Here is a 12,484-nt window from a genome sequence, read left to right on the forward strand (position 1 = left end):
CCGAACTGATGATCTGAAAGATCTGGATTAATTGACTCAGGGCGTTGTGGCCTGGCGGGTGTACTTTTGAGTCCCCCTTAACCTTGAAAGGATGACTGGTTTGTCAGGGTGGATTTGGTTTGATTCAACACGCACTCTCTGCACGGGAACTGTACGTCATGTTTGCACATGAAACCAAGAAGCATTTAAGAGATGACTGCAATTTCAACTATTAACTGTCTTTCATGTTTTATTTGTGGTAGTAATATTTCAGATGTAAATTCTCATCATGATTTACCTGTTACTTTTTTTTTTCTCTGCACTTTTTAGGATGAACTTGCAGTGTACAGGCTATTCATCATGGATTAAATAATTGAATTAAAATGCTAATTGTACATTTCCAGTTGTATCCCAAGTACCAGTCCTCTTAAAAAAACAAACAAAAACATTTATTTAATCTGTAATGGGTGTAGTTGTTGTTTTTTTTTTTTTTTCATTTTCATTTTCATTTTTCCAGCTATTTTAGCTCTTTTCGTTCATTCTCATTTTTTTCTGTTTTTGAGAGCAAAGAGCCTGTAATAGTTCATAGGAGTGGAGTGGCCCCCTCTTATCCTTCTTGAGTCCATAAACCCACAAGCCTCAAACCACAGTCTGGGCCCTAAAGGACAAAGCAGATCAGGATGTTTTTAAAAGTGGGATATGAAGCCATGATGTAGCTGGTGAAGTGTTTGTGTGTGTGTGTGTGATTGTGGATGCTCATAGCGGCCTACTGGGCAGCCAATGTAATGTTGTTTTTGTTGTGATAAATGTGTTTAGCTCTAGGGACAGTGGCCAGGGAATTTGTCACTGCCGTTTTGTTGTTGGGAATAAGATTACATGTTGAACTTGTGAGGAAATTACAGGTTCTGTAATTGAGTATCCTACATGACAAAATACAGAATGCTTAGTTTAGAGATTTGAACCTGATAGATATGTGGACTCAATATGTTTTTCATTGTAATATCTGGCTGACAGGGTCTCTTTTTATGACCTTTGTGTCAAAACCTGGATTGACAGTATTTTTGATGTATTTTGTCATGTATTGGTGAGTACTGGTTCTTGTCGTATTCTTGCAGTTTGCTTGAGTATTATAGGTCAATTTTGACTTCTGTGATTAACTCACTCATAAGATTTCTATTGGAGTCTTTTAGTGAGGAATCCGAATCGGACAAAATCTAAGGTCACACAGGTTGATGGAACACAACTTTTTCAGATTTCAAATACAATTGCACATAACTGGACTATAGGTCTAGTTTTGCAAAAACTGGCATTTTTATCATAAATATGAACATCGTTTGACGCCCTTTATAACTTAGAGGACCTATTATGTTGTTTTTCTTTCAAGTTTCTTTTTTTAATGTTGCTGTTTGAGCATGAAAAAGGCCTGCAAAGTTAAAAAGCACCAAGTCCCTCCAAAGGGAGTTATTCTCTGTATCAGTCAACACTGTTTCTGAACTCCCTGAATCGCCTCAATTGTAGTCTTAAGTTTTCTCCTGGGAACATTCACTTCACAATATTCCTCATTTAAATAATTCCCCCCCAAGGCATACACAAAAAAGGGGCGAGGCCTGCTTGACCAATCACAACACACTGGTCCAGCTGACCAATCAGAGCACATTGCGCTTTTCAGAAGGAGGAGCTTCATAGAGGCTGGAATTAAAGAGAGCGTTACTGACAGACTGGGAAGAGAGGTGCTGCAACAATGTAAAATATGTGAAAAATGTATTTTTGATCATTCAAGCATGGAAACCTATTCTAGTAGATCACAAAATCAAGACCTGTGTATAATGGCATACTTTGGCCTCTTTAAGTATGATTTTTGACATGATAGTTTGTTTCCCTTTTTAGTGATTTGGTGTCCATCACCTTGTCTGAAATTCAAGGCAGCTGTTTATGCATGTCAAAGGCTCTCTTGGCCTTGCACATCCGACAAAAGATTGATAGACTGGTGAGTGGTGGTGATGCATTTTTCCATCCTTTCCTCCCCTACTTCCCAACATGCAGTAATCAAGATTTATCAGATCTGAGGCAGATGGTTTTCCAGAATGCCAGCCGCCGCCCCCCTCCCGACCTTCTTGCTGGATCCTGAGCCCTGGGCCCAAGTGTTTGTCTAGACTTGAGTTATCCGCCTCATCTAGGAATGACAGCCCCCCCCCCCCCCCCCCCCTCCTCCTCATTCTCCTCCAGCCCTGCATGTCCCAGAGGAATTAGGGTCATCCATCCTTGAGTACCCCTATCCCTATGTTGCTAAAAGTATCTCAACACATGGCAGAGCTTTTCGTAGAACTGCATCCTGCCTTGTGGGTTCCACAAAATGACAAGAAATCCATTTTTTTAATACTTCTGATAATGGCGGCACATTCTAAAGCCAGCACAATGTCAGAGTCCTCAAGGGTTTCTAAGTGCTTTTGGAAAAAAACTCTTTTATACAATGAATGCCTGGAGTAATGAGATGAGGCCGTATTTTAATTTAAACCACAAGACTTGAAAAGGAAAAAAAGGGCATGCATGACACGCTCTCATTATCAGCTGGCTCATGAATTGGCCGTAGCAAGTGGCGGGACACGTGTCCCTCTCTTTGTTTAGACGGAGGCTGAATTGGCGCCTTGGATGGGACCTATTCATGGCTGGACATAAGGCCGCCTTTGAGAGTGGTGGCTTGCTGGCCCTCATTATCCTTATTGTTGAATTCCATTACACCTCATTTTTTTGTTCCACTTCAACAGGGACTTTGGACAAAGCCTGCAGTGTGAGGGGGAGCAGTCAAACCAAAAAACGGCAGAACTTCGAAGGTGAAGGAATTGTTAACACCTCCATCTGTCAGAGGATCTCATTATGTATCTGCTGTCACATTAAATGCATTGCAGAGTATTATATTAGGCAGCCAAGTAATATAATCCAGACTATATTCCTCTCTATTTGATATGCCGTAGATGGAAGAACTTTGCTAGAGAAGTCAGCTATTGTGAGTCAAAGTGTTTAGACTCGCAGTGTGTGTGCCTGGCTATCGTGTTTGGAAATTTGTGTTTATGGCTTGTCTTGGTGTATTTGGATTGTGGGTAGGGTCAAACTCATGAAGAGCCTGTTGCAGATGCCTTCAGCCATCATCCATAATGTTATCAGTTTTTCTATTATATTTCAAATGTATTTTTCCTTATTTTATTAATTTGTTCTAATACAAGTGCCACTAATTGACTGTATTATATTAATTACGTAATTAGATTATTAGTAAAAATTAACATCCAACAAGAGAAGACTACATTTAACTAAACTTTCAATTCTCTTTCTCTCTCCCGCTGTTTTCACTTCATGCTTCACTGAAATATCTGTTCTTCTCACCGCCCAAATCTAGTTAACTCAGACTATGTCTATGTGTTGCCTCTTCACATAATGGCGGTTTTGTTTCTAACATCTCTCTGAGTGAAATTACATGTGACCGATTTCTCATTCTTTCTGCCTACGTACTGAGGTCCATTACGTCGCCTGTGTAGGAGTCAAGGGCTGCCCTTAGACAAAGTGAACAATCTCCCTATCCCTTCGTCCACCCACTCCTCGACGTTTCACTAGAGGGACAGTCAGATACGGGGCGGCAGCATACCAGATGTTGTTTTAGTAATGCTGCTGAAATGAGAGATGTTAGATACCTGCTGTCTGATTATATCCCCTACATGGATAACTACAGCACTGCCTTTGATGGTATCTGGTATCAGGCTAACTTCACTGTCACTCAAGCCCTGATGCTGATTACGGCTATAGCAATCGGACTTGGATTTGATTATTTGAGTGTCAAGTAGAAGAAGGTTAGATCAAGCTGGCATACAATCTGCAAGTCCTCTTATCTTGGTCAGGCACTGTGAGAGGAGGAAAAGAAGTGTGCTTTTTTTTTTTGTGAGTGAAAAAAGCATTACTGATAAAGCATAACAGGCACCGTGGCATCCTTTGATTAATAGTGCATATGTTCTCATTTGCCTGCTGATTGTGTGTCTGCCTTGTTACCATGGAGATCCTCATATCCTCATGATATATACATATTCTACATATGCTCCGTAACCGTAACAGAAAAATATAAACATCAAAGGATTTTTATAATCAGATCAGTGCTGAGGCTCACGGAGGATAGTTTTGTTGAACACCTTACATATAGTTATCTCTCTGTCGATCTTGCTCAATGAAATGCAGAGGAGAGATGTAGATGCCCTGATCAACAGGGAAATGTGACAACACCCCAGGTGGTTGTTTTATGCTTTATGTTTTGTCTGTGTAGAGCTTGTGGATCATCCACTAACCTGCTGCTTTTATATAGGGGGTTGTGGTTTTTCTTTAGCTCTGCCACAGCTATGAAAATAAAGACTAAAGTCTGAGTTTAAAGACTAAAGTCTAAAGTCTATTTAATTCTTCCTTTTTTTAGAATTGTTATTTTTACTTTTTTACTTTAACTTTTATTGTTTTCATTATCTTATTTAGTTAACTTATTTAATATTATCTTATTTTATCCACTTGAGCACCACAGATTGGTGTGTCAGGTCATGTGCATTAGCCGCTAGTTCACACCTTAACATTTTATGAATCTATTGGTGTTGTACAATTACCCACATTAGCTGTTTTCTCCTTTCTCCAAACGTTCACACAGGAGCTGAAAGAGGGGAATCTGCATGATGCTGAGGCTTGGCTACGCTTTCCCATCTTGCCAATTACATTCTGCTACATGTTGCTTGCTTCAAGCCTCACTGAAGTGGTTGATGTGTGTCTATTTGTGTGGTTGTGAATACATGTTCTACGCTTTAAACAGGCCATTTGTTTTCATGTTTACAAGTACATGCATATGCTTATATGGAAAATGACTGTGGGTGAGAGCATGTGGGTCGCTCTATTCCTCCCTCAGTTGCAGTTTTAATGTGCTTTATTGGAATCACACATAATTGTACAGTCATATTGTATTCGTTGCTGTTGAGCCGCATATAGAGCACAACAGGGTTGCCGAAGTTAAAATACCATTCATTTTCTCCACAGAGGAACAGATTTTTAAAGATAACTCGTAAGCCTTTAAAGACAGAACTATAGTAAGCTCTGAGATTGTTAATTTATGGTATGCTTTTATTAAAGCCATCAGCCTGCATTATTTATACTTATAATGCTAACAAGGTTTTTACATCAAAAGACGACATCATTTTGAAGTAATAGGCTATTTTCTATCCAGTTCTATCCAGACCCTCTCTTTGAAACACATAGTAAACACTCACTGCTGGGGTAACAGTTTTGCATATTAAACATGGTTTGGACTCATGGACATGGTACAAACAGTTTCTCACACTTGTGTGTTGCGAAATTACTGTCGGATCCAATTTAGTCGTCACTGCATCATATTTTGTTTATCAGTCTCTCTGAAAAGCCTGCATCGAACAAACGAGCAGTGTTTTACTGTCGAAATCTGGAACTTTGTTAAAAATAAGTTAATCTACGCTTTCTTAATATAAGGAAGCCAATGCAAAGACTGTGGCAACCCAAAGACTAAAACAACTTGGCACTGCAAAACATCTTGTAATCCTCAGAGGCATCTCTATTCATTTATTGGATCAAGTTATCCTGTGTTTGCATTGCTCTACTCACTCTACTTTTATGTGCAAATCAGTGGGTGGGGCTAAAGAGGCAATGATGCAGATGTAGGCGTTGATCTTCTGTGAAGGCGGTCTCTCTTCGCACTATGAGCTCATACTGAGACAAAATCTGAAAAGTCATTTTGGCAGCTTGGTTTCAATAAAAGCTTTTTTTTTGTACTAACAAGGAAGTTTTGAGTACTGAAACCTACAAGATTTTTATAGTACAGTGGCTATAAAAAAAGTTTTTTTTTTTTATCTTTTCTTGTTACAGAATTCTTGATGAAAAACTATATTACCCATTATTCTGGAAAGAAATGTCCAGCAATCAGAGAATTGAAACAAACAAATTGCTCCAAAAGAACTCTTAAGGGGCAGTTGACACAGAACGCGTTTTTCCATTCCAATTGCCTACTTTTCCATTTGTTTTTCTATATAAACACGTGCTAGACGGACATGTATAACCGTTACTCTCGCGTCTTCTGTCTTTTGCAGCGTCTCGGGCATGACACGGCATTCTAAAGACGCAGCGCTCAAGTTAAAATCGTCACTAGACTGTTTTTCAAAGCAAAAATGCGTTCTGTGTGAATAAGCCCCTAGTCTGCTCACTGCTATGAAGAACTATGAATGATGTAAGCAAGTCAGTCTCCCTTTGCTCGCAAACTACTTAAATCATATGTGCATATTTTGCAATAAACAAAAATACTTGTGTAACCAAGGCAGCTGAAAAAGTGGGCAGGCACCGTTAAACAAAAAAGTGTTCTAAAATTATATGAAATGTGAAAGAGCAATTTAAATCTATAGATAAAAACATTAAACATTTAAAGAATAAGAGATAATAAAAAGTGTGTAATTTCTGAACCACCAATGTAACCAAATAGAGCTGAGTTCAGTCATGATGTTAATTTGTAGGCTAACCCAGAAGGCTAATTCACAATGCATTCCCTATGGGTTTTTAGAATGGTGGTTCTGAGTAAATTAAGGGCTCATTGCTTGAAAAGACTTTACATTTTGTTCTACAACATAAAGTACATAGTCATTTCTCAAAAATGAATTTTGAAGCCTTTTTTAAAAAGGCAAGTTGCTAATAAGTTGCTACATAAAAATGTGGACTCAAAAAAACAAACACATTATCATTACTGAAAAAACATGATAGTTTCTTTTTGTCTCACTTTCTAGATGTTCAGACAGCATCTGGCTATACTATACATTCAGTTTACCCACTCAAATTTCACACCCTCTTTAAAATGTGTACATCTTGATGATCGTATCTTTCATATAAACTGCAGAGCCCTTTATTTTGAAAAGCTACTGCTCTTTATCTCCTCAGCAAAGGTGCTGATGACATTGGCAGATGTCACCCACACACATGGTCTGCAGGTAATGAAAGGTGCGTCTCATCTGTCGGGCCTCATGTTTTGGCTATGGTTTGCAGTATCCGTGTCCCTTCTCCATGCTGTAAGGGGTTCAGGTATCACCCACACAATACACACAACGGAGCCATATATCAGCACGGAAAGACGAGAAGTTTGTTTGCCCACTGCGCACCAGAACCTCCGACAGCCGCCTGGAAAATGCATTTGTAAAAAAGTAAATAAAAACAAAATATTTTAAATTGAGAAAAGCAGCAAAATTAAAGTTGAAGAACTATGTAATTTCTGCACCACTACTACCACCACAGCAGTTACAAACAGGATAGTTTGCACACATGATTCATGAACACTCCCCCACCTGCCATTGGTCAGTCAAACCAGTTAGCCCCACCCTAGCCTCATTCCATTGGTTCAGCCAATGTTGCTGTTGTCGAGCTGGATGTGAAGCTCAAACAGCAATGATTTGATAGCGCCTCAGAGACAGCATTTACACTTTATGGGGGGAATAAAATAACAAAGGCTTATTTATATTAGATTTATGCATAATAAGCATTCAAACATCAAAAAGTCTTACAACATTTAAAAACTAGATACATTTTCTGAAGAATATGTAAGTGGTGTTTGCTAGTGCAAAGTTGCTCACACAATGCCAGGGTGTTGTGGGTGGTTGTCAGGACATTGCTATATCATTGTCGTATGATGGAAGTGTTCTGAGGGGTTTCTGGGTGCTTGCTAGGGTTTTTGGGTGGTTGCTATTACTTAGTGAAAAGGGGGATTCAGACCTTAAGTATATGAGTGCTAAATGCAGGGTCACTGGAAAAACATGCCTGTGGAGACATTTCTGCAAAAATTATAACACGTTGCTTCTTGTTCGTTGCATACCTTCATAGTGAAATGTCCAGTGTCCGTTCAATTTTATCCAAAACCGATGAATGTGATCCTTGCAGTGTTTTATTATGTGGTTGGTTGTACATATCATGGCAGTTTGGAAATTTAAATGGTGAGGTGTTAAAAGGTTAATTATAGTGTTATACTATTATAACAATTATTATTAACAAAAGCAAACGTAAAACAAAACAGATTTGCTGATGCAACCATGCCATTTTAGGGGTTTTTTTTCTACAAGACTTTGAGCTCTTTCATCATGACTTGTTTCACGTGTCTTGAACCCGAGTGCTCTACATTGCAAATGCAATGCTGTACCAGGTGAAAAAGCAAGTTTACTACATCAGAATGCAAATCTCAGAATGTATTACAGTTTTTCTCAATTGCTTAAACACTATAACCAGGCTTTTGAATTAAAATTTCAAAACCATAATGCCATTTATCAAAAAGCTCACCCATTTCACTAAACTATAAACACTATTCCCTGTTTTGACACATGAGTCAGATTTGTTGAACTGTCACTGCAAAACTCTACACACAAATCCCTTCATTTCTCATTGCTTAGACCATGTTGTCATTTAGAAAGCACTAGCACTCAATATTGTTCACTCAAGTCAGCACAGCTTCAGCTCAGTTAGCACACAATTACCCAAGTGGAAACACTAAGAGTCAAAATTTAACACATCAATCAGAACCTTCAATAGATATATAAAAGGGCCCAAATCAGTTCATTGCATTTTGGAACAATGGATCCAGAAAGACATGAAGGAAGAGGGATAAGAATGAGGAGGAGGAAGGGCAAGGACAAGAAGACAAGCAGTCTCAGATGAAATTCAAGCCACTCTAGTTGCCCATGTCTTTGTCAATGGTATGACTATGAGGGAGGCTGGGCTACGAGTAAGGCCAAATTTCGCTTTACCGTCGCCTCGAGAACCTTCAGGGAGGTGTGGTGGCAAACAAAATTCTATCACTGAATAAGAGACAAACATTTCCAATAGTCTTTGATGAGGTTTATTTTCTTGCAAGAAAAGGCCAGCAGTCGTACAGTCAGACAATGTGGCTGCAGAGTGTGACAGTGAAGGCATCCTTTCTCCTTTATAGTTTTGACTCCCAGAATGTTATCTTTCTAGGCAAATGATGGTATTTCAACCATATGTGGAACATTCTTAGACGTGTCCATCATATTGTATCCTTGAGTGGAGGCCCTCCTGTTACGTCCCAACACTCTTTACCATTCCAATACAATTCCATATTAGAATAAGGTTTGTGTGTGCTCTTTTACTGTCATATGTTGGTCACACACATCTTACTATAAAGTAAATATAAAAAAAAAATTAGAGGAGAGAGTAAAAAAAAAAAGAGTAAAAAAAAAGAAAAAAAAAGAAGAGTAAAACAGAAAAAAAAAAAAAAGTTTTTGTGTGTGTTTTCTGTGTATGAATAAAAATGTGCCAATGTATCCACTGGTTGTGTCTTTTGTGTTCATCATGTGAAAAGGTTTGTGATGGTGGAACCACAAGCAACATAACTTACCAGTTTTGGAAATGTTGTTTTGAATTTATTGCACCAGTGTCTTAGACTATGTTGTAGTGTGTGTGATTTTGAGGGCTTGTGTGTCCTGTTTGAGGGCAAAGTTTGGTTTTTCAGCAAGAGTGAATGGTTTTGAGTGTAGAGCTTCATTTTGACCTGAAAATAGGATGTTTGGGGAATTGGGTGAGATGTTATGGATTTGTGTTTATAGTTTTGAGAATACGAAGCATAGTTTCAAGAAATGTGTTTAAGCAATCGAGAAAAACTGTAATTTACAAATCATGCACAATGATTGTGGCCATAACATTGTATTGTGCGTAACTGTGAACGTCTTCATTAACTCTATCCCCGCCAGCGAGAGAAAAAAAAAAAAGAAAAAAGAAAGTTGCCAGCCACCACCAACATTTTTGATAATTTTCACAAAAATGTCATGGCCCCCCAGAATATTTTATTTTATGAATATCAAAACATACAAAATATCAAAAGTAAGAACCGAGCCTCTGCTTTTAGACAAAAAAAACCCAAAAAAAAAAAACTTTTATTATAGCTAAACGCATCGTGTTTTTGTCAAAGACTACATCTGTATCGGATTCAGAACCTAGATTGAGTAGATCGCGTCCATCAACACCCCTAATGCTTGCACAGTCCTAATTACCTCCTCCTGTGTTGACATTTCAGTAACGTTAGGCAGTTTTAATATGCTGTTTATTGTTGATTATCGCATTATTTTACATATGCATCTGCTTACATATCGCTTGTTTCTGCTTCTACACGTCTTTTGATCAGAAGACTCTGTACTCTTTCAGAAGATGTGTAATAGCGCCCCCCTACCGTATAACAGTAAAAACACGGAAATAATCTGCCCCCGTAATCACAATTTGTGTGAAAAGGATTAAAAGTTGGTGTTTTTTAGCCAGTGTTTATTTCAGCTGGAAACTGTAGTGAACTGTAGATATAGGTAATTTTTTTGAAAAGTTTTGAAAATTTGAAGGTTGAGGTTCACTGAGTCTATGTCCTTAATACTAATAGTGTTTCTTGCCTTGGCGAACACTGCTATCTATGCCAACAGATAATTGATGCTCTGTTTGCTTTGTGGTGTTTTTATGTCAAAAAGTTGGCAGCTGTTCTACTCTCATATTCCTCCTCTCTCCCATCCCACCCCCCCACCCCCACTCACTCTTTATTCCTGTCTCTAGAGAGAAAGTAGGCTCCCATGTGTGCAGACGTGGAAATGCGCATGTTGTGTGTTAATTAAATTGCATGTGTAGTGTTCCATGTTTTTAGCGCTATGAAGGTTACACATAGACACCCCCCTCCAGCAACATGCAGCTGAAGGTGCCGGTGGGATTTGTGGGGCTATACATAGGCTCTCAGGCAAGATGTTAGTTTGTTTGGCTCACGGTAGGGTCTGGAAAATGACGGCCGCTGTTTTTGTTATCATGCTTCTGATGTGCTGCTTTTGTTTTCTGCGTCTTATACAGAGCTGCTGAGGTTTAAATCTTAAGGAGATGGGACTTGGGCTCCTGCCCACAGGAGAACGATTCCAACTCGACCCCTATAGCTGTGACCGGTTTGCTGTGAGGCCCTGTACCTCCTTCTAATGGTGAGTTGACTTTCACTGTCTTTATGGGAAAAACAGGTTGTACAGCAAGGAAACAAGAATGGATCCCAATGGTTTTGTTTAGTGGCAGTCTTGTAGATTGGTTGGTTAAATATAACTTATCACTTCTAAGGTTTTAATGCATAAAGCATTTGCTTGTCATGGATATTTCTGGAAAGTTGTCAAGCTTAATGTTCTGCCATCACATCCTAAACAGATGTGTAGTTTTCATCAACTTATAATTTGTCTGTCCATGCTAAAAGCAAAAAGGACTTCATGTTTAACACAGTTGATTGCAATGAGATTTCATCGCAATCCAGTATGACACCAAGCGATTGAAAGCGCATTGAAAGTAATCTATATGTGCAAGTCAAACCCAATAGCCTTAGAGAAACTGTTACAGATCAAAGCTTGGACTTGGAAAAGGTGCACATATAAAAATATGAAATCTTTACCTTGGCTATGCATGGATGCAGTCTCAACTCAAGTGGTAATCTGCAGAAGCCATTTAAATTCACAATCTCCTCCATCCAAAGATTTTGTTCTGTATGCACTATGCAGCCAATGAATAGTAACTGATCCTCTGACAGCAAATCTGGCAAAGACAAAAGCAGCTATCCTTATTCCATGTGTCACATTTTTACAATCCTTCCATGGTTCCGTAACTATTACATGACTGTTGTGCTATAAACTAAAGTGTGCATGTCAATTCCAACCATTCTTTTCATGACGCTTTTCATTTTAGTTGTTTTTTGCAGCCACTCTAACTTTCGAAGTAACACACTAAGTTGTTATACTTACTTGACAAGAGTTTTTTGTACCCTCCCTGACCCCTTAGTTTGCAAAAACGAGGCCTTACTTTCTGTCCGTAAAGCACATCGTTGCTGTGTCCGCTCGGGCCCCATCTAATTATCCTAGTGGCTGTCCATCCGTGAAATAGGCATTACACTGTGAAACTGAGCCAGTGTAGCTTTCCTCTGAACAATCGTGATAGCTTAGCAACAATGCGGCAGCCTATAATGACCATAACAACAGCAAGGGCACACCAGAGGATTATGGGGGATTATTACCTTTGATCTGCTCCAAAACAGGATGGGCAGAGAGTTGGGGGAGTTATTAGGAAAAAGAGGCAAGTTTATTCTTTCTCCCTTTTTTCTTCTTTTAGATGTAGCTGTAAGAGAAGATTGTTGTTTGTTTCTTAAAGCAAAGGAGGCAGAAAGAATGAAATATAGGGATGAAAAGCAAGGAGTCGGGAGCAGGATGCAATGGACTCTGTGTTCAATGTCCACTGAGTCATGTTTTATTAAATCTTATTTGCTATTTGCAGGCAGCTGCAGTCGCAGCAGAGTCGAGTTCAAAGCATGAACTAGTGTGGGCTGTTTTAGGGACGGTAAGAAACGGACTTGACCAGCAATCTTAACGAACAGCATTTCTCTAGGACATCAAATAATCCACACTTGCCTAATGCATGTTTAGGGGTGATTAAT

At 38.9% G+C, this 12,484-nt stretch overlaps 1 protein-coding gene across 2 annotated transcripts in view; it reads left to right on the forward strand.

The window, feature by feature from the left end:
- tanc2a (tetratricopeptide repeat, ankyrin repeat and coiled-coil containing 2a) overlaps positions 1-12,484 on the forward strand; it is a 153,477-nt gene that overhangs the window by 22,011 nt on the left and 118,982 nt on the right. Inside the window, exon 2 of one of the 2 annotated variants that reach the window (XM_079868302.1) lies at positions 10,879-11,000. The gene's annotated coding sequence lies outside the window, so the exon portion shown is untranslated. Of the gene's footprint in view, positions 1-10,878; positions 11,001-12,484 lie in introns of those variants that run through there. The other variant, XM_079868301.1, reaches the window with a different exon arrangement.

Source organism: Squalius cephalus (assembly GCF_949319135.1).
Source record: "Squalius cephalus genome assembly, chromosome: 1".
Lineage (NCBI taxonomy): Eukaryota > Metazoa > Chordata > Actinopteri > Cypriniformes > Leuciscidae > Squalius > Squalius cephalus.